A 24,368-nucleotide genomic window follows, 5' to 3' on the forward strand; every position below is an offset into this window, starting at 1 on the left:
CGTGTTGACCCAATGGCGTCCGGGGGTCCGGCACACTTCTCTGCGCGGCTCTGACCTTTCCCAAAGACCTTTGACTCCAGCAGCAAGTAAACACAGCGGAAGCAGAAGCAGGAACGTTCTGTCGTGTGGTAATAACTCAGGCTGAAACGCAGCAGTCTCCTTATCTTTAAAGTCTTTATTCCTTAGCAAACACAACAGCTATAAATTTCCTGGCGACAGAGCGCACATCTTGCTGCTGCTCTCTCCTCGGAGCAAACACGCACACTGAGAGACGCAGTAAAACCCTCCCTTCAGTGTTCTAAACCCGCCTCAAAATGTGAGACGTCATCACTCAGAACTCTTAACCCTGTAAGTTCTGAGCCTCTCTCCATACCCCCTCTCGAATCATATTTTGAGAGGACTTCTGAGTGTTCAACACCTTCCCCACTGCCTTCCGCCCCTTCCTGGCATCGTTGTTAGGCACCTGTTGAACCTCACAAACCTTAGGTTCGCACTGTGCGAAACCAACCCACGCATTTGTGACCTGAAACCTCTCAGGTGGAATTCCCTTTGTAGCCCGCGATGACCGCCTGGGCATAAACTGGGGTGCTCCTCTTGACCCACTGGGGCCAGCATTTGCGTCTTCCTCATCAGAAGACTCCCCCTCTGACTTGACACGTCTGTGAGCTTTCTCCATTATGCGCACAGGAGATGAGGGCTCACTCTTGGACACTCCTTTAACAACCTGTGGAGACGCCCTACTCTGTTCAGGGTCCTGGTCTCCACCAGCAGGTTCAGTCAGACAGACAATCTGAGTGAACGTCAGAGCGCACTTTGCGCCTTGCCCAACCATCCTGCTCAAAGAACTCAGCCTGTTTACTGACCAGAAGCTTGGTCTGATCACCTTCTGGATATGCGAATCTCCACCCTTTTGTCGCAGGCTCATATCCACAGAAGATCATTTCCTGGTACCTTGGGCCACCCTCCTGCTGCAGAAACTTTGGTACAGGCACCATGGCTCTGCTACCAAAAGTGCGAAAGAAATGCACAAGCGGCTTCTGCCGATGAAGCAGGAAATACGGGGTGTCACCTACCACTGCATTGTAGCACCTGTTCATCGTGAAATTGGCTGTCTTTGCCGCCTCCCCCCAGAAACTTTGAGGCAAACCAGAGTCATCCAGTAGAATCTCTGATGCTTGAACCAGAGCTTTACTCCTAAGCTCTGCCACGCCACTCTCCTGAGGAGAAGTCACCTTGTGACGTATCCCCCTCTGGCGAAAGAAACCCTTTAGAGCAGACCCAGTGACCTCTGAACCTCAGTCACACTTGAACCCCTGCACCTTGGTGGAGAACCTCAGTTCCACCTCTGCAACCCAATCTTTGATAAGTTGTGTTGCCTCCTCCTTAGCTTTCAGCGTGAAAGCCCATGCGTTCCGCGTATAATCATCTGTCAGCACCATCAGCCACTTGGCCTTGCCCAGACTTGGCTGTGGCATACCAAAAAGGTCTGCATGCACAAGCTCAAAAGGCTTTGTGGTTATTCTCTCCACCCTGGGATGGCTAAATCCCTTGTTTCTGGCTTTCCTGCAAGCTTTGCAATTCAAAGGTTGACCACATTCTTTTACCCTGCACCCTTTGGTGCACTCTGATAACATCTGAATGTCCTCACAGGACCCATGTGACATTCTCTTGTGCCACACGCAAGCACACGACACATGAGTGTGATCAGTGGCTTTCCCAGTATTCCCCTCACCCTCCAGAGGTGTTTCCAGAACAAAGAGGTTGTTCTGATTTTTCTCAACACTTATTAGCTTCTTCCCCCCTCTGGAAATTGTGCAAACATTTTTTTCAAAACTCACTGAATATCCCTCCTGTAAAAGACAAGGTACAGATAACAGGCAGTGTTTTATCTCAGGGAGAACATAGACCTTCAGTTCATCCTGCAAGAAAGAGACAAACATGTTAGCAACATGGGTCACATGTCCCTGTGAACCTGTAGCAAATTCAACTGTTTTCTCAGTTGAAACAGCCTTGCAGTTCCACATTTGTCCATCAGGTGGCGCTGTTACCAGATGGGCATTCGCAGCCGAGTCAACAACCCAACGTAGGACCCTCCCCCCTCCGGAGTTGTCCTTCTTTGTTGCCTTAGCAACTGACTTCCTGCTGCCCCCGACCTTGGGGCTTTCGCTGCAGGTGTTGTTGTTGTCCAAAACTGCCATAGACGCAGACAGCTGATAAGCGTTTTCCTCCCCTTCTGGAGCGCGTACTTTCTGCGGTTTCCCACGCCTGCCCCCTCTTCTGGTCTGGTTGCCCTGGAAACCCGGCTGGTTCCCATGGGAAGCAACCTTGGAAACATCCTGCCCTGTCTCCCTTGCTCTCTGTGGGCAGCTGCGACACAAGTGGTCCGGGGAGTTACAAACAAAGCAGCGGTGAACGGAAAAAGCCTGAACAGAGCACTCCGCTGGTCTGGCCCCTCTGCAACTGGAGGAGCCGCCCGAGCCAGCCTTGCCCTCTCTGATACGCCGTTCTTCTTCATCCCCCAGACGGCCGGTCACATATTCCAGCGTCAGCTGTTGCGGATCCATTGACTCCAGAGTTAGACACAAATTGTCATAACTCTTGTCCAGAGAGCTGAGCAAGATATAAACTTTCAGCTCCTCTGAGAAGTTCACCTGCAGCAATCTCAGCTGGTTGAACACAGAAAGCATCTCAGTTACATGCTTCCTGATGCTGTCCCCAGGACGCAGCTTCATCTCAAACAAGCGCCTGGTGGTGTGTATCTTTGCCCCAGCTGTTGTTCTGTGGTGCACTCTCTCCAGCGCACGGTAGGCCTCTACAGCAGTCTCAAGCCCCTCAACCAATGGCAGTTGCGAACCCTCCAGGCTGAGCACTATAGCTCCCAGGGCCTTCTGGTTCCTTCTGCGCGAGGCATGAGCTTCTGCGACTTCCGCTGCCGTTGCTCCGGCTCCTGGCTGGGGCAATGGGGCCTGTAGCACCGCCTCCCACAGACCCTTGGCTTGTAGCCAGGCCTTTAGCTTCCTACTCCACTCCTCCCAGTTCTTGCCATCCAGCCTCTCAAAAGGGACGGAGTACGATTCATGGCTGTCTGCCATCTTGCCCCGGGGCCCGGCCTACTTACGGTACAGTAGCACCTCCCGGTCCGGCAGATCCCAGCTCCTCCCGGCTGGCTCCAGCTACTCCTTAGCTGGCCTTTGGCTGCTCCTCAGCCTCTTTGCCTGCAGTCACCCTTCCCAGCGTCTCATCGGCTGGCCTCTGGCTGCAGTCTCTCACACGCACGAACGTTTCTTATCTTTATTGCTGATCACCCATAACCTGTTGACCCAATGGCGTCCGGGGGTCCGGCACACTTCTCTGCGCGGCTCTGACCTTTCCCAAAGACCTTTGACTCCAGCAGCAAGTAAACACAGCGGAAGCAGAAGCAGGAACGTTCTGTCGTGTGGTAATAACTCAGGCTGAAACGCAGCAGTCTCCTTATCTTTAAAGTCTTTATTCCTTAGCAAACACAACAGCTATAAATTTCCTGGCGACAGAGCACACATCTTGCTGCTGCTCTCTCCTCGGAGCAAACACGCACACTGAGAGACGCAGTAAAACCCTCCCTTCAGTGTTCTAAACCCGCCTCAAAATGTGAGACGTCATCACTCAGAACTCTTAACCCTGTAAGTTCTGAGCCTCTCTCCATAGAACGGTATCCCGCACTCACACCCACAACATTGGAGCACCCGGAACCCACACCCGAGGAGGGGGAGGGGGAAGGGGGGGCTTCGAGGGGGGGATGGATGTCAGGGGCTCGGGAGCAGGAGCACAGGGGAGAGAGGAAATGGAGAGCGAGGGGGAGGAATCCGAGGGCAGCGTAGGGGAGTATGACAGTGACCCGAGAGATTCCATGAGCTTCTCCAGCGAATCAGAAGATTCCCAGAAGGGGGTGCCGATGGTCAGGGCAAGGGGGGTCCCAGGGGGGACGCACCAAAAACAAGGAGCCAGCGGGGAACCCCAAAGCAGCAGCGGGGGATCAGGACCAGTTTCCCCACCAGAGCGTAGTGGGGGGGAAGAGTCACATGTGTCAGGACCAGCGTCTCCTCCAGCGGGGAGAGAAGATGAGTCAGGGCTGACCACGCCTCCATCGGAGAGTGGGGGAATGGAGGGGAGGTCAGTTGCAGCTAGCCCCCCCCGAAGGGGGAAGCAGTGACAGCAGCAGTGAAACGGTCAGGAGGAAAGTTGCTGGCTGGGCGCGCACGCCCAGTTCAAATGTACAGGCGCGGGGAACAGCAGGAGACCCGGATGGGGAACCAGCTCCTAAAGCCCGCCGGAGGGAGGGAGAAGGCTCAGGGGAATCAGCGGCAGAAGAGGCTAGAAAGGGCGGAACCCCGGCGGGCAGGCGGACCCAGAGGAGGAAGGAGCAGCGGAAAAGGTGGAGCAAAGCTAGAGTCTTAAACTGGTGTATGGGGGGAGGAGATTCAGACGGAGCATCAGCGGTCTAATGCTTGAGACGTAGGGCTGCGCGCTGCGGCTCTGGAAGTGAAACTGAACTTCAATAAAGACTTTTGTATTTTACAACGAAGCAGCGTTGGTCCTTTGTGAGCTGGGACCTAGGGCAGCTCTGACAGATACAATCTAAATCAAATCCCTTATGAATACACAGTGGAAGTGAGGAACAGGCTTAAGGATTTAGATTTGCTGGACAGAGTGCCTGAAGAACTATGGATGGAGGCTCGCAACATTATACAGGAGGCAGCAACAAAAAACATCCCAATGAAAAGGAAATGCAAGAAAGCAAAGTGGCTGTCCAACAAGGCCTTACAAATAGTAGGGGAGAGAAGGCACGCAAAATGTGAGGGAGATAGTGAAAGATACAAGAAATTGAATGCAGATTTCCAAAAAATAGCAAAGAGAGACAAAAAGGCCTTCTTAAACGAGCAATGCAAAGAAATAGAGGAAAACAACAGAATGGGAAGAACCAGAGATTTGTTCAAGAAAATTGGAGATATGAAAGTAACATTTCGTCCAAAGATTACCAATAAAGGACAAAAGTGGTAAGGACCTAACAGAAGCAGAAGACATCAAAAAGAGGTGGCAAGAATACACAGAGGAATTATACCAGAAAGATATGGATGGCTCGTACACTCCAGGTAGTGTGGTTGCTGACCTTGAGCCAGACATCCTGGAGAGTGAAGTCAAATGGGCCTTAGAAAGCACTGCAAATTACAAGGCCAGTGGAAGTGATGGTATTCCAGCTGAACTATTTAAAATTTTAAAAGATGATGCTGTTAAGGTGCTACACTCAATATGCCAGCAAGTTTGGAAAACTCAGCAGTGGCCAGAGGATTGGAGAAGATCAGTCTACGTTCCAATCCCAAAGAAGGGCAGTGCCAAAGAATGCTCCAACTACCGCACAACTGCACTCATTTCACACGCTAGCAAGGTTATTGTCAGGGCTACCCTAGGTCCCAGCTCACAAAGGACCAACGCTGCTTCGTTGTTAAGTATAAAAGTCTTTATTGAAGTTCAGTTTCACTTCCAGAGCCGCAGCGCGCAGCCCCACGTCTAAAGTGTCAGACCACTGATGCTCCGTCTGAGTCTCCTCCCCCCTGACACCAATTTAAGATCCTAGCCTTGCTCCACCTTCTCCGCTGCTCCTTCCTCCTCTGGGTCCGCCTGCCCGCCGGGGTTCCGCCCTTTCTAGCCTCTTCTCCCGCTGATTCCCCTGAGCCTTCTCCCTCCCTCCGGCGGGCTTTAGGAGCTGGTTCCCCATCCGGGTCTCCTGCTGTCCCGCGCGCCTGCACATTTGAACTTGGCGCGCGCGCCCAGCCAGCAGCTTTCCTCCTGACCGTTTCACTGCTGCTGTCACTGCTTCCCCCTTCGGGGGGGCTAGCTGCAACTGACCTCCCTTCCGTTCCCCCACTCTCCGATGGAGGCATGGTCAGCCCTGACTCCCTCTCTGGAGGAGACGCTGGCCCTGACACATGTGACTCCTCCCCCCCACTATGCTCTGGTGGGGAAACTGGTCCCGATCCTCCACTGCTGCTTTGGGGTTCCCCTCTGGCTCCTTGTTTCTGGTGCGTCCCCCCTGGGACCCCCCTTGCCCTGACCATCGGCGCCCCCTTCTGGGAATCTTCTGATTCGCTGGAGAAGCTCATGGAATCTCTCGGGCCACTGTCATACTCCCCTACGCTGCCCTCAGATTCTTCCCCTTCGCTCTCCCAATCCTCTCTCCCCAGTGCTCCTGCTCCTGATTCCCTGACAGTTATGCTTAAAATTCTACAAGGAAGACTCAAGCAGTATGTGAACCGAGAACTCCCAGAAGTGCAAGCTGGATTTAGAAGAGGCAGAGGAACCAGAGACCAAATTGCAAACATGCGCTGGATTATGAAGAAAGCTAGAGAGTTCCAGAAAGACATCTACTTCTGCTTCATTGACTATGCAAAAGCCTTTGACTGTGTCGACCACAGCAAACTATGGCAAGTTCTTAAAGAAATGGGAGTGCCTGATCACCTCATCTATCTCCTGAGAAATCTCTATGTGGGACAAGAAGCTACAGTTAGAACTGGATATGGAACAACCGATTGGTTCAAAATTGGGAAATATTGCCTTCGGAGTTGCTCGTGGACCTCCTGTAACTCTGCTGCTAAGTGCTCTGCTCCCCTTGGCTCCCCCTCCCCCTTCGTCTCTAACCCCGGGAAAGTTCTGGGATGCCGCCCATTATTGGCGAAGAACGGTGTCACTCCTGTAGACCCGTGCTTCGTGTTGTTGTAGGCAAACTCGGCCAGCGGTAGGTAGTCCACCCAGGTCGAGGGTTGTTGATTGGCGTAGCATCGCAGGTACTGCTGCATGATGGCGTTGACCCTCTCCGCTTGTCCGTTGGTCTGCGGGTGTCGTGCCGACGCTAAGTTGATCTTGACGTTCAGGATGCCCAGCAGCTTCTGCCAGAAGCTCGAGACGAATTGGCGACCCCGGTCGGACAGGATGGACCGCAAGCCGTGAGCTTTGAACACGTGGTCTATGAACAGCTTGGCGGTCTGTTCCGCTGTGGCCATCTTCGCGCACGGAATAAAGTGCGCCATCTTGGTGAACATGTCTACGACCACGAGCACCGCTGTTTTGCCTCGCGAGCTGGGCAGATCTGTGACAAAGTCCAGGGCCACTTTCTCCCACGGTTCGAGCGGCGTCTGTAGGGGTTCTAGTAGACCCGCCGGCTTCCTGTGTACTGGCTTGGCCCTTTGGCAGGTGTCACACCTGGGGACGTAATCCGCGACTTCTCCCCTCACCTTGGGCCACCAAAAGTCTCTGGTTACTAATTCCGCCGTCTTGTCCTTGCCGAAGTGCCCAGCGCTGGGCGCGTCGTGTAACTGCTGCAAGACTTTCGCACGGAGGTCGTCTCCGGGCACGTAGAGAGCCCCTTTGCGGATGAGCAGTCCGTCTCGTATCTGGAACTCGTCGTCCTTCGCTGTGCCTTTTCGCACCTCCTCCATCTTGGATTGTGCGAACGAATCTGTCTGCAGCGCTCGACGCACCGCGTCCAGGTCCATGGCAGCTGAAGCGCACGCCCACGCTTTCGGTGCGAAAATGTGCTTGGCCGCCACCGGCGCCGCTTCCTCGAGATACTGCGGCTTCCTGGATAGTGCATCCGCCATGACGTTGTTGTCTCCCGGGATGTATTCTATCCGGAAATCGAAATCCGCAAAGAACTCCGCCCAGCGAATGTGTCTCTGGTTCAGGAACCGCGCCGTGCGCCAGTACTCCAGGTTCTTATGCTCCGTGCGGACTTGCACTGTGTGTCTGGCTCCAACGAGGAAGTGCCGCCACGCCTTGAAAGCTGCATGGATGGCCAGCAACTCCCTGTCCCAGATGGTGTAGTTCTGTTCCGCCTTGCTGAGTTTCCTGGAGTAGAATGCGCACGGCCTCCATTCCCCTTGCGGATCTTGCTGCAACAGGACGGCCCCCACCGCTCTGTCCGAGGCGTCCGTCTCAACCCTCATTGGTCTGCTGGGGTTTACATGTAGCAGCTGTTCTTCGGACGCGAAGAGACGCTTGAGTCTCCGAAAGGACTGCTCCGCCTGGTCCGTCCAGGTGAATTTCTTCTTCTTGGAGCTGAGGGTGTCCGTGATGGCCGCCGTCTCCTTCGCGAACCCTTTGATGAACTTGCGATAAAAGTTGGCGAAGCCGACGAACTTCTGGACCTCCTTCCGATTGCGCGGGCCCTTCCAGTCCAACACCGCGCGGACCTTGGCGCTGTCCATGGCGAGTCCCTTGTCGGACAGCTTGTAGCCCAGAAAATCCACCTACGTCATGTCGAACTGGCACTTATCCAGTTTGGCGTAAAGTCTGTGCTCCCGTAACCTCCGCAGGACCTCCTTGACGTCCCTCTCGTGAGCCTCCTGCGATTCCGAGAAGATCAGGATGTCGTCCAGGAAGCAGACGCACTTCTTGTAGAGGAGTCCCGCTAACACGTGATGCATGAAAGCTTGGAAGGTATGGGAGCCATTTTGCAGACCAAAAGGCATTACACGATATTCATAGGTGCCTAAAGGTGTAAACATGGCTGTCTTCCACTCATCGCCCTCCCGCATGCGTATAAGGTTGTACGCCCCTCATAGATCCAACTTGGTGAAGATCCATCCCTTCCTCACCGTCGCGAGCAGGTCGTCGATCTTGGGCATGGGGAATGCTGTGGGCTTTGTTTTGGAGTTTATGATCCTATAATCAACTATGAGTCTGCGTTGGGGCGTGTCCTTCTTCTTCACGAAAAACACGGGACTGCCCCCCACTGCTTTAGATTCTTGGATGAACCCCCGCTTCAAGTTGTGATCTATGAACTCCCTGAGTTCTTGCAGTTCATCTTCAGACATGGAATACAGTTTCCCAGTCGGCAGGGTCGCTCCCGGCAGGAGGTCAATCTTGCAGTCGTAAGGCCTGTGGGGAGGCAGCTTATCCGCTTCCCTCTCGCAGAAGACCTCCAAAAACTCCTTGTACTTGTTGGGTACCGCTTGCACCATGCCTAGGTGTAACTGCGGTTCATCCTCTTGCCCCTCCTCCTCCTGGCGGGTCTGGATGCAGTGTTCTGCGCAGTAGAAGGAGCAGAAGGTCAATTGCCGCTGGTACCATGCTAATGCCGGGCTGTGCCTATCCAGCCAACTCATACCCAACACTATGGGCGTGTCTGACAGGTGGGTGAAATTGAAGCTGATGACTTCGTGGTGGTTTCCAATTTGCATCACCATCGGTGGTGTTTGCTGTACCACCTCTCCTCCCAGTAGCTTCCTGCCATCGACCGTGACGACGTTTAGGGGCATCGTGGCTGGCATGAGTGCTATGCGATTGTCAGGGAATCAGGAGCAGGAGCAATGGGGAGAGAGGAATTGGAGAGCGAAGGGGAAGAATCCGAGGGCAGCGTAGGGGAGTATGACAGTGGCCCGAGAGATTCCATGAGCTTCTCCAGCGAATCAGAAGATTCCCAGAAGGGGGCGCCGATGGTCAGGGCAAGGGGGGTCCCAGGGGGGACGCACCAGAAACAAGGAGCCAGAGGGGAACCCCAAAGCAGCAGTGGAGGATCGGGACCAGTTTCCCCACCAGAGCGTAGTGGGGGGGAAGAGTCACATGTGTCAGGGCCAGCGTCTCCTCCAGAGAGGGAGTCAGGGCTGACCATGCCTCCATCGGAGAGTGGGGGAACGGAAGGGAGGTCAGTTGCAGCTAGCCCCCCCGAAGGGGGAAGCAGTGACAGCAGCAGTGAAACGGTCAGGAGGAAAGCTGCTGGCTGGGCACGCGCGCCAAGTTCAAATGTGCAGGCGCGCGGGACAGCAGGAGACCCGGATGGGGAACCAGCTCCTAAAGCCCGCCGGAGGGAGGGAGAAGGCTCAGGGGAATCAGCGGCAGAAGAGGCTAGAAAGGGCAGAACCCCGGCGGGCAGACAGACCCAGAGGAGGAAGGAGCAGCGGAAAAGGTGGAGCAAGGCTAGAATCTTAAATTGGTGTCAAGGGGGAGGAGACTCAGACGGAGCATCAGCGGTCTGACAGTTGAGACGTAGAGCTGCGCGCTGCGGCTCTGGATGTGAAACTGAACTTCAATAAAGACTTTTATACTTAACAACGAAGCAGCGTTGGTCCTTTGTGAGCTGGGACCTAGGGTGTTGCTTGATAAAGTCCACTCCTACAAAGTCTGCGTTGCTCCCAGAGTCAATGGTTATTGGTACTTGCAGGGTGTGCCCATTGGGCAACTGGAGCGATGCGGTGAGTTGCACCACTGGTTTGGGTGGGAGGGGGTCTGTGGGCTGTAAAATCTCTGGGGACTGCTTCACTGACTCGCCTGGTTGGGCCCCAGTCCTTCCCCTTCCAACCAGGCTTCTTCTTCCCCCTGCAAATGTTCTGGCTGCTGACCTGTTCCCTTTACTGTTGCTGAGGCTGCAGTGTGCTTCTGGAGCCTCTGGGGACACTCTTTGGCCATGTGCTGTGCACTGTCGCAGATGTAGCACTTCCTGGTCCCTCTAGGAGCCTTCGCCTTGACTGCTCCCGGTGTTTGGGCTCTGCTGGCAGTCTGAGCCCTGGCACCACCTATCTCCATCGGCTCTTCTCCCCTTCCCAAAGGAGGCATGGATAGCGCCCGCCCCGTCTCTCTGGGTAGGAAAGGGGTTGTCCTGGCTGGGATGCTTGCCTTACATCCTTGCTCCCTGCTCCAAGGGCGTCCTTCCAGGCGCACAGCAATCGCCAATGCTCTTTGGGCAACTTCTTGGGTACTTTGGGGTCGTTCCCCTCTTGCCAGCTCATCTTTCACGGCCCCATTTAGCCACTCCCAGAACAGGTCTCTGACAGCAATAGAGTCCTTCTCCCAGCCCAGCACGTTCAGTAAGGCAAAAAAGCGTGAGTGATACGGCGTCACCGTCGCTTTCCCTTGCTGTAGTCCATGCATTTCCCTCCAAGCGACATCTACATCTACCGTAGATTTAAAGCAAGCGTCCATAGCTTTGATAAATGCATCGGAATCTTTGAGGGCGGGGTCTTTTTCGCGCCACAAACTCCGCAGCCACGCTTTAGCTTCCCCATGCAAATGAGTAATTATGAAACCCACTTTCTCTTCCTCATCTCTAAAGTCTTTCGGAAGCAAATTGAGCGCGTAAACCACGTCAGCTCTGAAGTTAGGGTATTGCTGCAGGTTCCCGTCGAAGTGGGCTACTAGGCTGCCCCCCCTCTTCCCGAGGCCAACTCCCTCCGGTTTGGGTCCTGGCAGCCCCTCTTTCCCCAACGGTCCCACCTGGCCTGCAGATCTCGGCAGAGCGCTACTGCTTCTTCTTCTCTTTTCCTGGATGCTGCTACTTCTGCGTAAAGCGTCGTGACTGCTTCTTGCAGTTCTTTCACCTGGCTCTCTGTAGTCATCTTTGCCTATCTTCGTGAGCTCGCAAAACACCAAGTCTTGCCCCTCGCTGCACCAACTCACGCTGCGAGGTATTTTATGTGAGATGGAGCATACTGTCAGAGCTACCCTAGGTCCCAGCTCACAAAGGACCAACGCTGCTTCGTTGTTAAATATAAAAGTCTTTATTGAAGTTCAGTTTCACTTCCAGAGCCGCAGCGCGCAGCTCTACGTCTCAACTGTCAGACCGCTGATGCTCCGTCTGAGTCTCCTCCCCCTTGACACCAATTTAAGATTCTAGCCTTGCTCCACCTTTTCCGCTGCTCCTTCCTCCTCTGGGTCCGCCTGCCCGCCGGGGTTCCGCCCTTTCTAGCCTCTTCTGCCGCTGATTCCCCTGAGCCTTCTCCCTCCCTCCGGCGGGCTTTAGGAGCTGGTTCCCCATCTGGGTCTCCTGCTGTCCCGCGCGCCTGCACATTTGAACTTGGCGCGCGTGCCCAGCCAGCAGCTTTCCTCCTGACCGTTTCACTGCTGCTGTCACTGCTTCCCCCTTCGGGGGGGCTAGCTGCAACTGACCTCCCTTCCGTTCCCCCACTCTCCGATGGAGGCGTGGTCAGCCCTGACTCCCTCTCTGGAGGAGACACTGCCCCTGACACATGTGACTCTTTCCCCCCACTACACTCTGGTGGGGAAACTGGTCCCGATCCTCCACTGCTGCTTTGGGGTTCCCCTCTGGCTCCTTGTTTCTGGTGCGTCCCCCCTGGGACCCCCCCTTGCCCTGACCATCGGCGCCCCCTTCTGGGAATCTTCTGATTCGCTGGAGAAACTCATGGAATCTCTCGGGCCACTGTCATACTCCCCTACGCTGCCCTCGGATTCTTCCCCTTCGCTCTCCAATTCCTCTCTCCCCAGTGCTCCTGCTCCTGATTCCCTGACATCCATCCCCCCCTCGAAGCCCCCCCTTCCCCCCTCTCCCTCTTCGGGTGTGGGTTCCGGGTGCTCCAGTCCTGTGGGTGTGAGTGTGGGATACCATTCTTCCCCCCTGGTGTGTAGCCGGTCCGCTGGATCCGGCCCAACCGCAACGGGCTCGTCGACGTCGATTTCCTCTGCTTCCATCTCTCTGCAGATGTGCTCGAATCCAGGATCCTCCCCCAACACGTCCATGTCCTCCCCTCCCCCGGGTACCTCTGGTGAGACTGCTTGCAAAGGACCCCGCAGCAGCTCCCTGCACCACCCCACCTCCGGTTGAGTGTCCCACCAATAGGAGCGGTCTGTGGCAAACCCCGAGAGAGACCCCTCCGAGGAGCTAGTGTCCGGCGTCGTCTCTTCAGCTGATGAAAAACCCTGGAACGTACTGGCTGACAGTGTGGGTGTGAAGAGCCAGTCGTCGAAATACTCTGCCGGCATAGGTCTGTGTGGGAAGAGTGCATGGAACTCGTCTTTAAGATAGTGCTCCTCCACGGCATAGCACGGTACCCACCTGTTGGCGCTGGCTGGGGTACCTTCCCTGGCGAGGAGGTATTCCACCCCCTCTTCCCCCCACCTCGAGTCCAAAATCTCCGTGACCTCGTTGAGTGGCGTCGCTCTCCGTGACCCCTCCCTCTTCGGAGATTCGTTAAGTGGGCCTGGCGCGTTCCCTGTCGCCTGAAACCTGTGGGGTTCCCTGTAGGGTGTGAGCACTGACCTATGAAAGACTGGGTGCATTCTGGAGCCCTCCGGGAGTGTCAACCGGAAGGCCACTGGATTGATTTGTGCCGCGACCTGGTAAGGTCCCAGCTGCTTGTGTTTGAGCTTCCTCTTAGCTAGCGTCCTGGCCGGCACTGCCTGGGCTGCTAACCAGACCCAGTCCCCCACCTGGATGTCCTCCCCGACCCTCCTGTGCTTGTCTGCCTGCATTTTGTAGGCATGTTTCGCGAGTTCCAATTGCCTTCGGAGTTGCTCATGGACCTCCTGTAACTCTGCTGCTAAGTGCTCTGCTCCCCTTGGCTCCCCCTCCCCCTTCGTCTCTAACCCCGGGAAAGTTCTGGGATGCCGCCCATTATTGGCGAAGAACGGTGTCACTCCCGTAGACCCGTGCTTCGTGTTGTTGTAGGCAAACTCGGCCAGCGGTAGGTAGTCCACCCAGGTCGAGGGTTGTTGATTGGCGTAGCATCGCAGGTACTGCTGCATGATGGCGTTGACCCTCTCCGCTTGTCCGTTGGTCTGCGGGTGTCGTGCTGACGCTAAGTTGATCTTGACGTTCAGGATGCCCAGCAGCTTCTGCCAGAAGCTCGAGACGAATTGGCGACCCCGGTCGGACAGGATGGACCGCAGCAAGCCTTGAGCTTTGAACACGTGGTCTATGAACAGCTTGGCGGTCTGTTCCGCTGTGGCCACCTTCGCGCACGGAATAAAGTGCGCCATCTTGGTGAACATGTCTACGACCACGAGCACTGCTGTTTTGCCTCGCGAGCTGGGCAGATCTGTGACAAAGTCCAGGGCCACTTTCTCCCACGGTTCGAGCGGCGTCTGTAGGGGTTCTAGTAGACCCGCCGGCTTCCTGTGTACTGGCTTGGCCCTTTGGCAGGTGTCACACCTGGAGACGTAATCCGCGACTTCTCCCCTCACCTTGGGCCACCAAAAGTCTCTGGTTACTAATTCCGCCGTTTTGTCCTTGCCGAAGTGCCCAGCGCTGGGCGCGTCGTGCAGCTGCTGCAAGACTTTCGCGCAGAGGTCGTCTCCGGGCACGTAGAGAGCCCCTTTGCAGATGAGCAGTCCATCTCATATCTGGAACTCGTCGTCCTTCGCTGTGCCTTTTCGCACCTCCTCCATCTTGGATTGTGCGAACAAATCCGTCTGCAGCGCTCGACGCACCGCGTCCAGGTCCACGGCAGCTGAAGCGCACGCCCACGCTTTCGGTGCGAAAATGTGCTTGGCCGCCACCGGCGCCGCTTCCTCGAGATACTGCGGCTTCCTGGATAGTGCATCCGCCATGACGTTGTTGTCTCCCGGGATGTATTCTATCCGGAAATCGAAATCCGCAAAGAACTCCGCCCAGCGAATGTGCCTCTGGTTCAGAAACCGCGCCGTGCGCGAGTACTCCAGGTTTTTATGGTCCGTGTGGACTTGCACTGTGTGTCTGGCTCCAACGAGGAAGTGCCGCCACACCTTGAAAGCTGCATGAATGGCCAGCAACTCCCTGTCCCAGATGGTGTAGTTCTGTTCCGCCTTGCTGAGTTTCCTGGAGTAGAATGCGCACTGCCTCCATTCCCCTTGCGGATCTTGCTGCAACAGGACGGCCCCCACCGCTCTGTCCGAGGCGTCCGTCTCAACCCTCATTGGTCTGCTGGGGTTTACATGTAGCAGCTGTTCTTCAGACGCGAAGAGACGCTTGAGTCTCTGAAAGGACAGCTCCGCCTGGTCCGTCCAGGTGAACTTCTTCTTCTTGGAGCTGAGAGTGTCCGTGATGGCCGCCGTCTCCTTCGCGAACCCTTTGATGAACTTGCGATAAAAGTTGGCGAAGCCGACGAACTTCTGGACCTCCTTCCGATTGCGCGGGCTCTTCCAGTCCAACACCGCACGGACCTTGACGCTGTCCATGGCGAGTCCCTTGTCGGACAGCTTGTAGCCCAGAAAATCCACCTCCGTCATGTCGAACTGGCACTTCTCTAGTTTGGCGTAAAGTCTGTGCTCCCGTAGCCTCTGCAGGACCTCCTTGACGTCCCTCTCGTGAGCCTCCTACGATTCCGAGAAGATCAGGATGTCGTCCAGGAAGCAGACGCACTTCTTGTAGAGGAGTCCCGCTAACACGTGATGCATGAAAGCTTGGAAGGTATGGGAGCCATTTTGCAGACCAAAAGGCATTACGCGATATTCATAGGTGCCTAAAGGTGTAAACATGGCTGTCTTCCACTCATCGCCCTCCCGCATGTGTATAATGTTGTACGCCCCTCGTAGATCCAACTTGGTGAAGATCCGTCCCTTCCTCACCGTCGCGAGCAGGTCGTCGATCTTGGGCATGGGGAATGCTGCGGGCTTTGTTTTGGAATTTATGATCCTATAATCAACTATGAGTCTGCGTTGGGGCATGTCCTTCTTCTTCACGAAAAACACGGGACTGCCCCCCACTGCTTTAGATTCTTGGATGAACCCCCGCTTCAAGTTGTGATCTATGAACTCCCTGAGTTCTTGCAGTTCATCTTCAGACATGGAATACAGTTTCCCAGTCGGCAGCGTCGCTCCCGGCAGGAGGTCAATCTTGCAGTCGTAAGGCCTGTGGGGAGGCAGCTTATCCGCTTCCCTCTCGCAGAAGACCTCCAAAAACTCCTTGTACTTGTTGGGTACCGCTTGCACCATGCCTAGGTGTAACTGCGGTTCATCCTCTTGCCCCTCCTCCTCCTGGCGGGTCTGGATGCAGTGTTCTGCGCAGTAGGAGGAGCAGAAGGTCAACTGCCGCTGGTACCATGCTAATGCCGGGCTGTGCCTATCCAGCCAACTCATACCCAACACTATGGGCGTGTCTGACAGGTGGGTGACGTTGAAGCTGATGACTTCGCGGTGGTTTCCAATTTGCATCACCATCGGTGGTGTTTGCTGTACCACCTCTCCTCCCAGTAGCTTCCTGCCATCGACCGTGACGACGTTTAGGGGCATCGTGGCTGGCATGAGTGCTATGCGATGTTGCTTGATAAAGTCCACTCCTATACAGTCTGCGTTGCTCCCAGAGTCAATGGTTAGTGGTACTTGCATGGTGTGCCCATTGGGCAACTGGAGCGATGCGGTGAGTTGCACCACTGGTTTGGGTGGGAGGGGGTCTGTGGTGTGTAAAATCTCTGGGGACTGCTTCACTGACTCGCCTGGTTGGGCCCCAGTGGCTCTGTTTCCAACCAGGCTTCCTCTTCCCCTGCAGCTGTTTCGGCTGCTCACCTGTTCCCTTTACTGTTGCTGAGGCTGCAGTGTGCTTCTGGAGCCTCTGGGGACACTCTTTGGCCATGTGCTGTGCACTGTCGCAGATGTAGCACTTCCTGGTCCCTCTAGGAGCCTTCGCCTTGACTGCTCCCGGTGTTTGGGCTCTGCTGGCAGTCTGAGCCCTGGCACCACCAATCTCCATCGGCTCTTCTCCCCTTCCCAAAGGAGGCATGGACAGCGCCCGCCCCGCCTCTCTGGGAAAGAAAGGGGTTGTCCTGGCTGGGATGCTTGCCTTACGTCCTTCCTCCCTGCTCCAAGGGCGTCCTTCCAGGCGCACACCAATCGCCAATGCTCTTTGGGCAAGTTCTTGGGTACTTTGGGGTCGTTCCCCTCTTGCCAGCTCATCTTTCACCTCTCCACTTAGCCCCTCCCAGAACAGGTCTCTGACAGCAATAGAGTCCTTCTCCCAGCCCAGCACGTTCAGTAAGGCAAAAAAGCGTGAGTGATATTGCCTCACCGTCGCATTCCCTTGCTGTAGTCCATGCATTTCCCTCCGAGCAATATCTACATCTACCGTAGATTTAAAGCAAGCGTCCATAGCTTTGATAAATGCATCGGAATCTTTGAGGGCGGGGTCTTTTTCGCGCCACAAATTCCGCAGCCACGATTTTGCTTCCCCATGCAAATGAGTGATTATGAAGCCCACTTTCTCTTCCTCATCTCTAAAGTCTTTCCGAAGCAAATTGAGCGCGTAAACCACGTCAGCTCTGAAGTTAGGGTATTGCTGCAGGTTCCCATCGAAGTGGGCTACTAGGCTGCCCCCCCTCTTCCCGAGGCCAACTCCCTCCGGTTTGGGTCCTGGCAGCCCCTCTTTCCCCCAACAGTCCCACCTGGCCTGCAGATCCCGGCAGAGCGCTACTGCTTCTTCTTCTCTTTTCCTGGATGCTGCTACTTCTGCGTAAAGCGTCGTGACTGCTTCTTGCAGTTCTTTCACCTGGCTCTCTGTAGTCATCTTTGCCTATCTTCGTGAGCTCGCAAAACACCAAGGCTTACCCCTCGCTACACCAACTCACGCTGCGAGGTTTTTATTGGAGACGGAGCATACTGTCAGAGCTACCCTAGGTCCCAGCTCACAAAGGACCAACGCTGCTTCGTTGTTAAGTATAAAAGTCTTTATTGAAGTTCAGTTTCACTTCCAGAGCCGCAGCGCGCAGCCCCACGTCTCAACTGTCAGACCGCTGATGCTCCGTCTGAGTCTCCTCCCCCTTGACACCAATTTAAGATCCTAGCCTTGCTCCACCTTCTCCGCTGCTCCTTCCTCCTCTGGGTCCGCCTGCCCGCCGGGGTTCCGCCCTTTCTAGCCTCTTCTCCCGCTGATTCCCCTGAGCCTTCTCCCTCCCTCCAGCGGGCTTTAGGAGCTGGTTCCCCATCCGGGTCTCCTGCTGTTCCGCGCGCCTGCACATTTGAACTTGGCGCGCGCGCCCAGCCAGCAGCTTTCCTCCTGACCGTTTCACTGCTGCTGCCACTGCTTCCCCCTTCGGGGGGGCTAGCTGCAACTGACCTCCCTTCCGTTCCCCCACTCTCCGATGGAGGCGTGGTCAGCCCTGACTCCCTCTCTGGAGGAGACGCTGGCCCGGACACATGTGACTCTTCCCCCCCACTACGCTCTGGTGGGGAAACTGGTCCCGATCCTCCACTGCTGCTTTGGGGTTCCCCTCTGGCTCCTTGTTTCTGGTGCGTCCCCCCTGGGACCCCCCTTGCCCTGACCATCGGCGCCCCCTTTTGGGAATCTTCTGATTCGCTGGAGAAGCTCATGGAATCTCTCGGGCCACTGCCATACTCCCCTACGCTGCCCTCGGATTCTTCCCCTTCGCTCTCCCAATCCTCTCTCCCCAGTGCTCCTGCTCCTGATTCCCTGACACATGGTGTTTTTTGGGTGTGCTCCAGAATCGCCCCCAACCCAAGCAAAAAGGTGTTTTGGGTTCCAATTACATAAAAGGAAGATGATAAAGCTCTGATTGGGATTATTTCAAATTGCTGTTTTTGGGATTAGAATGCACATTCAGCCAAAGATCGCAGAGTGAAATGTTTGTTATCAGCCCAAAATTAAGCATAGGTGTTTTAGTTTCTTCTCAATAGAAAGACGAATAAGCTTTGATTGTTCTTTCGGTGTTCATTCACCCACAAATAGCAAAGCGAAGTGTAATAAGCCTAAACAAAGCAAAACAGGTTGTTTTGGGTTCCATCTACATAGAAAGAAGAATCTTGGATTTCGCTTATTTCATGCACATTGACCCAGATATCGCAATGTTTGTTATCAGCCCAAATCAAGCATAGGTGTTTTGGTTTCATCTCAATAGAAAGAGGACGAATAAGCTTTGATTGTTCTTTCGGTGTTCATTCACCCATAAATAGCAAAGCGAAGTGTAATAAGCCTAAACAAAGCAAAACAGGTTGTTTTGGGTTCTATCTACATAGAAAGAAGAATCTTGGATTTTGCATTGTTTGGACTTTGCTTTCTGTTTTTTGGTGGACCTAAAGAACCAAGTGAAATCCTCCCAAATAAGCTTATTCGTCCTCTTTCTCTGCATATTGAAACAAAAAGAACCTGTCTTGCTTTGTTGGGCCTTACTTGACTTCGTTTTCCATTTTGCGCACCCAAAAAACCGAAACCAAGTTCATAAGCCCAAACAAAGCTTATTCGACTTTAAAAAGGTAAAGGTAAAGGGACCCCCTGACCATTAGGTCCAGTCGTGACCGACTGGGGTTGCGGCGCTCATCTCGCTTTATTGGCCGAGGGAGCTGGCGTTTGTCCGCAGACAGCTTCCGGGTCATGTGGCCAGCATGACTAAGCCGCTTCTGGCGAACCAGAGCAGCGCACGGAAACGCCGTTTACCTTCCCGCCAGAGCGATACCTATTTATCTACTTGCACTTTGACGTGCTTTCGAACTGCTAGGTTGGCAGGAGCAGGGACCAAGCAACGGGAGCTCACTCCGTTGCAGGGATTCGAACCGCCGACCTTCTGATCCACAAGTCCTAGGCTCTGTGGTTTAACCCACAGCGCCACCCTGTGGGATGTGAAACACAAGAGCAGTCAAGTACAACATTCCTAGCGTGTACATGTTTAGACATGGGGAGGAATGTTTGTCCAGCCAGCAGATAAACTTCCTGTTTCTCTCTGGGCTGGGACAGACTTCCTCTACATGTGACTAGAGGTGGGTGTGGCCTCACCTGTGCGGGTAATGACAAAAGCACAGGACAGGGCAGCCATCTCTCTCTCTTTCACCACATGCATCGGAGGAACAACATCTACTGAGTGAAAGATGGAATAAAATATAACCAGTTTGTGATTTTTGGGTGCACAGCGAAAGAACCTGAAACCAAGGGAAAGATACCCAAAGAAAGCTTATTCCTCTTTCTGCTATGCATATGGAAGCAAAAACAACGAGTTTTCCTTTCTTAGGGATTCTTTCACTTCGCTTTGCTGTTTTTGTGTGCAAGGCCAGAGAACCTGAAACCATGTCAAAGCCCAATCAAAGCTTATTCATTATTTTCTTTGCAAGGTGACCAAAAAACAATGGCTTTTGCTTTGTTTGGACTTTTCGTTTTGCGATTTTTGGGTGAATATGCGTACACAATCAGAACCCAAGTTAAATAAACGTCTTCTTTATATGCATATGCGTGTGCATATTGAAACAAAGTGAACCTGTTTTGCTTTATTTGGCCTTCTTTGTTTTGCCATGTTTGGGTGAATATGCGTGCACACCCAAAAAAATCCGAAACCAAGATAAGCCCAAACAAAACTTATTCGTCTTCTTACAACGCATATGCAACAAAAAACAGCCTGTCTCTCTCTCTCTCTCATTCTCTCTCTTTCCCCCTTCTCTCTCTTCCTTCCCTCTCTCTCTCTCCCTTCCCTCTCTCTCTCTCTCTGTCCTTCCTTCCTTGCTTCGTCCTTCCTCCATTCTCTCTCTCTCTCTCTTTCCTTCCTTCGTCCTTCCTCTCTTCTCTCTCTATCTTTCTCTCCTTTCTCTCTCTTCCCTTCAATCTTTCTCTCCCTATCGCTTTCTCTCTCTCTCTCCCTTCCTTCCATTTCTCTATCCCCATCCTTCCATCTCTCTTCTCTCTCTTTCCTTCCTTCTCTTTCTCTCTTTCTCTCCTCTTCCTTCTTTCCATCTCTCTCCCTTCCTTCCTTCCTTCCATCTCTCTCCCCTTCCTTCCACCCTCTCTTTCCCTTTCTCCCATTCCTCTTCCTTCCTTCTCTGTCTCTCCTTCCTTCCATCTATTTTTCCTCTCTTTTCCCCTTTCTCTCCCCTTCCTCTTGCTCTCTCCTCTCTTTCTCCCTCCAATTCTCCCTTTCTCCCCCTCTCTCTTTCTTTCCTTTTTCAGTTTCTCTCACCCCTTCCTTCCTTCTCCTGAGCTGTTGAAGGCTTTCTCCATTAGAAGTAGCCCTTGGAATTGGGTGCAGCTGGTGCTGTCAAGGTAGGATCTGTGTCAGATGCTGAATCCGTCTTGCCCCGGTTAGCAACCTGGCTGCCAACTTCTGCACTGGCTTAAATGTCCGAAGCGTCTTTGGAGGCAGCCGAAGCGTCTTCGGAGGCAAGATGCGGACCTTGAGGCTGTCCAGCTGTGGGGGGGGGGCAGCTGGGTCTCCAGTCGAAGTGGAGGGAAGGCCACAGAGGCCCCCTGGCCTCAAGCAAGGACCCTGAAGCAAGGGACCCCCCTCCTTCCGACAAAGGGTCAGCCGAGGAAGAGCTGCCCACTGGGGTTGCCTTATGATGGGCAAGAGAGTGAAATCATTCAAGGATGAGGCACAGAGAATTTCCGTTAGACTTCTTTCTAGTTTTGCCAAGCCTGCTCCTGTCCCTCTAATAGGAGATATCAGATATCAGAAAGTCAAGCTTTGGCTGGCTATAAATTATTGGGTTGTCTTTGTTTTTATTATGTATTTTGTGTTTTTTTATTTTATCTGATGCCCTGAGATTTATGGGTAAGAGGTACAATTATTATTATTATTATTATTATTATTATTATTATTATTATTATGTAAACTTCAAAAAAAGAAGGCAGGGCCGTTTCATAATAATCTGCCAAAATAAAGGTTAGCAACCAGAGGCAGCTAGTTTTAATGGTCTTATCGGATCTTCTTCTCCATCTTTTTCAAATATTTCTAATCTTTCAACTCTTTCCAATCCTCAGTGGGAAAAGAAAATGAAAGCTCACCTCACCAGTGTTTCTAGGGGACCCAAGCACCTGGAGGTCACAGCATTATGGGTGAAAGGATGTCAGTGGCAAGGAGGCCTGGGACAATGGGCCAGGTGTTTGCATGTGCCCCCCCCCCAGTTCAACTTCGGCCTCCACTGGGTTTTCCAGAAGCCATGCAAGATTTTTCAGCCAAGCAGGTCAAGGCAATGTTATTATTACATTGATTAAACTAATTTTATTAAATTTCTATGACACCCCTCATTGGGGGATCATATGCTTGTTTCACCTCTGGGTGGCCTTTCTCTCTTGCCAGCATTGTATATTGAAAACAAAAAATGCCCAGTTTGAAATTATTATTATAATTATTATACATTTATTTGTACCCTGCCTTTTTCCCTGATGGGGACCCAAGGCAGTTGACGGATGAAAAGAAGACAAGCTAAAACCTGGGCGGGGGATCTACAATTAAAAAGCAATTAAACACTGATAGAATTAAAACTATACATATAAAAATCTTTTTTTTTTTTTTTGCATCTCTGGGTTATTTGTGGGGCCTGCCTGGTGTTTTTCCATGAATAGAATGTGTCCTTTTATTTAAAATGCATCTCTGAGTTATTTGCGGGGCCTGCCTGGTATTTTTACATGAGTAGAATGTGTGCTTTTATTTAAAATGCATCTCTGGGTTATTTGTGGGGCCTGCCTGGTATTTTTACATGAGTAGAATGTGTGCTTTTATTTAAAATGCATCTCTGGGTTATTTGTGGGGCATAGGAATTCGTTCATTTCCCCCCAAAAAATATAGTCTGGCCCCCCACAAGGCCTGAGGGACAGTGGACCGGCTCCCTGCTGAAAAAGTTTGTTGTCAGCAGTAGTTGAACAGACAGTCCCTCTTCCCAGGGAGCTCTTAAGACTGTGAAGGGAAGAGGGGCCTCCTCATAACTCAGCACCCTTAACTACAGGTCCTCCCAGGATCCTTTGAGGGAAGCCATAGCTGTTTAAAGTGATGGTGTGGATGCGGCCCAACACTCCTCCCTCCCCACACACAAGTAAAGTGCTTAACTTCCCTCTGCTTTGTGTTGTTTTTCCCTTTAGGGAGATGTCCCATCCACCCCCTCTTCTGTTGCCTCAGAACGCTCCTCACAATGCATTAGGCCCGCACTTGAGACCCCCCTTTTTAGGAGTACCTTCGGCCTTGTGTCAGAACATATAAAAATCTTGTAAAACCAAATAATGGCAATAAAAACAGCACAGCAGAAGCCCTTTCATTAAAAGCACATTTTTATTTTATATTGATGTATACTTCGCTAATTGTAGAGTTGGAAGGAACCCCAAGGGTCATGCAGGAATCTTTCACGCAACATGGGACTCAAACCCATGAGTCTTGGTCAAAATTTTAGGCCTTTATAGTGCAATCCTATACACATTCTCTCAGAAGTTCTTTGAAGTTCAGTGAGTTTGATTCCCAGGTAAGTGCATAGCCCCGCAGCCTTCCAGCAAAGGCTCCTCAGTGTGTTGGAATTTATTGTTACAATATGAGCTCATCGCAGCTGCAGACAGCCAGTTTGTTGACATCATGTGATATGGCTAGCTGTGGGAAAGAAGCTTCCTGGAAGTTCACAGGCTGGAAAAGTCTTTGTGAAGAGTGTAATATGAGACCTTCCTCTTGCATATGTACAGGAAGTCTCTCTCTCTTGTTTGCTGGATTTTGAAGTGAACGGACATGTTTTCTGCAGTGCTGCAAAGTCAGAAATAAAGGATGTAAATAGACGTTTCTGACTATCTCTTTTCCCTGCCAGGGAAGCAGGAGGGAGGGGGTGTGCATTTCCCACGCTGGGAAGTGTCGCCTATTGAGACCTAGCCTGGATCCTGCGGGGATTGCAGCCAGGGAGGTCACCGGAGACCAAGCCGGGAGCCTGGGAGAGTTGCCAGCTTCTCCCGAAGAAGGAGGCTTGTTTCCAACATTTATATATATATATATATATATATATATATATATATATATATATATATATATAGTTGTAAAGTATTTTGTACTTCTTTGATTTTACCACCTGAGGGATTGATATAGGCACAAAAGGCCTTATGATCTTCAGATGGACAGCAACTCCGTTGAACCTGTGTGAGTGGTGGAATCTAAAAAATGAAAACACTTTTTCAAAAAAAAGGTGTTTTAAAGAATATATTGAATTTGCCATAACCTCACAATTCCAATCTAGCGTCACATTTGTATAATGCACCTTAAACACTTCAAACGTTATATTTGCAGCCGTAGAGCTGAGTCTGGTGTCCTGGGCAAGGGTGGTAGGGATCCCAGGGTAAATATAAGGCGCAAGATCTTCTAGCACCACAAGTTTTTGCATGCAGTAGTCTCTATGATAAGCCAGTCATGTGTTGTGCTGAGACTTATAGTTTAGGGGCAAACTACAGTTCCCATGATTCTTGGGGGGTGGAGTCATGTGCTGTAATGTTATGCCATGTCCACAGCCACTAACCGCAACAAAGAGGAATACAGTGGTGCCTCGCAAGACGAAATTAATTCGTTCTGCGAGTTTTTTCGTCTTGCGAAGCACGAAATTCCATAGGAATGCATTGAAATTCAATGGTCAAAAAAAGTCCAAACAAAGCCAAATTTGGTACAACAAGAGTTTATTAACTGCTCTTTAAAGTCACACATACTGTAAAGAGCAGTTCAAAAATTGAAGGAACAATAAATTAAGTTTCTAAACATGACAGAAAAACATTTAAAAATCAACAAAGTGTACCGTACATTTTCTAAGACTCTGGGGGACCACTCGAAGAAGGTTCCTCTTCCACTCTTTGCTTCTTGCTGAAGAACCTGTCCATGGTCTGCTGCTTCATCCGCCTTTTCAGCACCTCCCTGAAAGGCGACATGACCGTCATATCAAAAGTGTTCACAAGGTCATGTATCACGTGCTTG

This window comes from Podarcis raffonei, chromosome 2 (assembly GCF_027172205.1).
Source record: "Podarcis raffonei isolate rPodRaf1 chromosome 2, rPodRaf1.pri, whole genome shotgun sequence".
Classification (NCBI taxonomy): domain Eukaryota; kingdom Metazoa; phylum Chordata; class Lepidosauria; order Squamata; family Lacertidae; genus Podarcis; species Podarcis raffonei.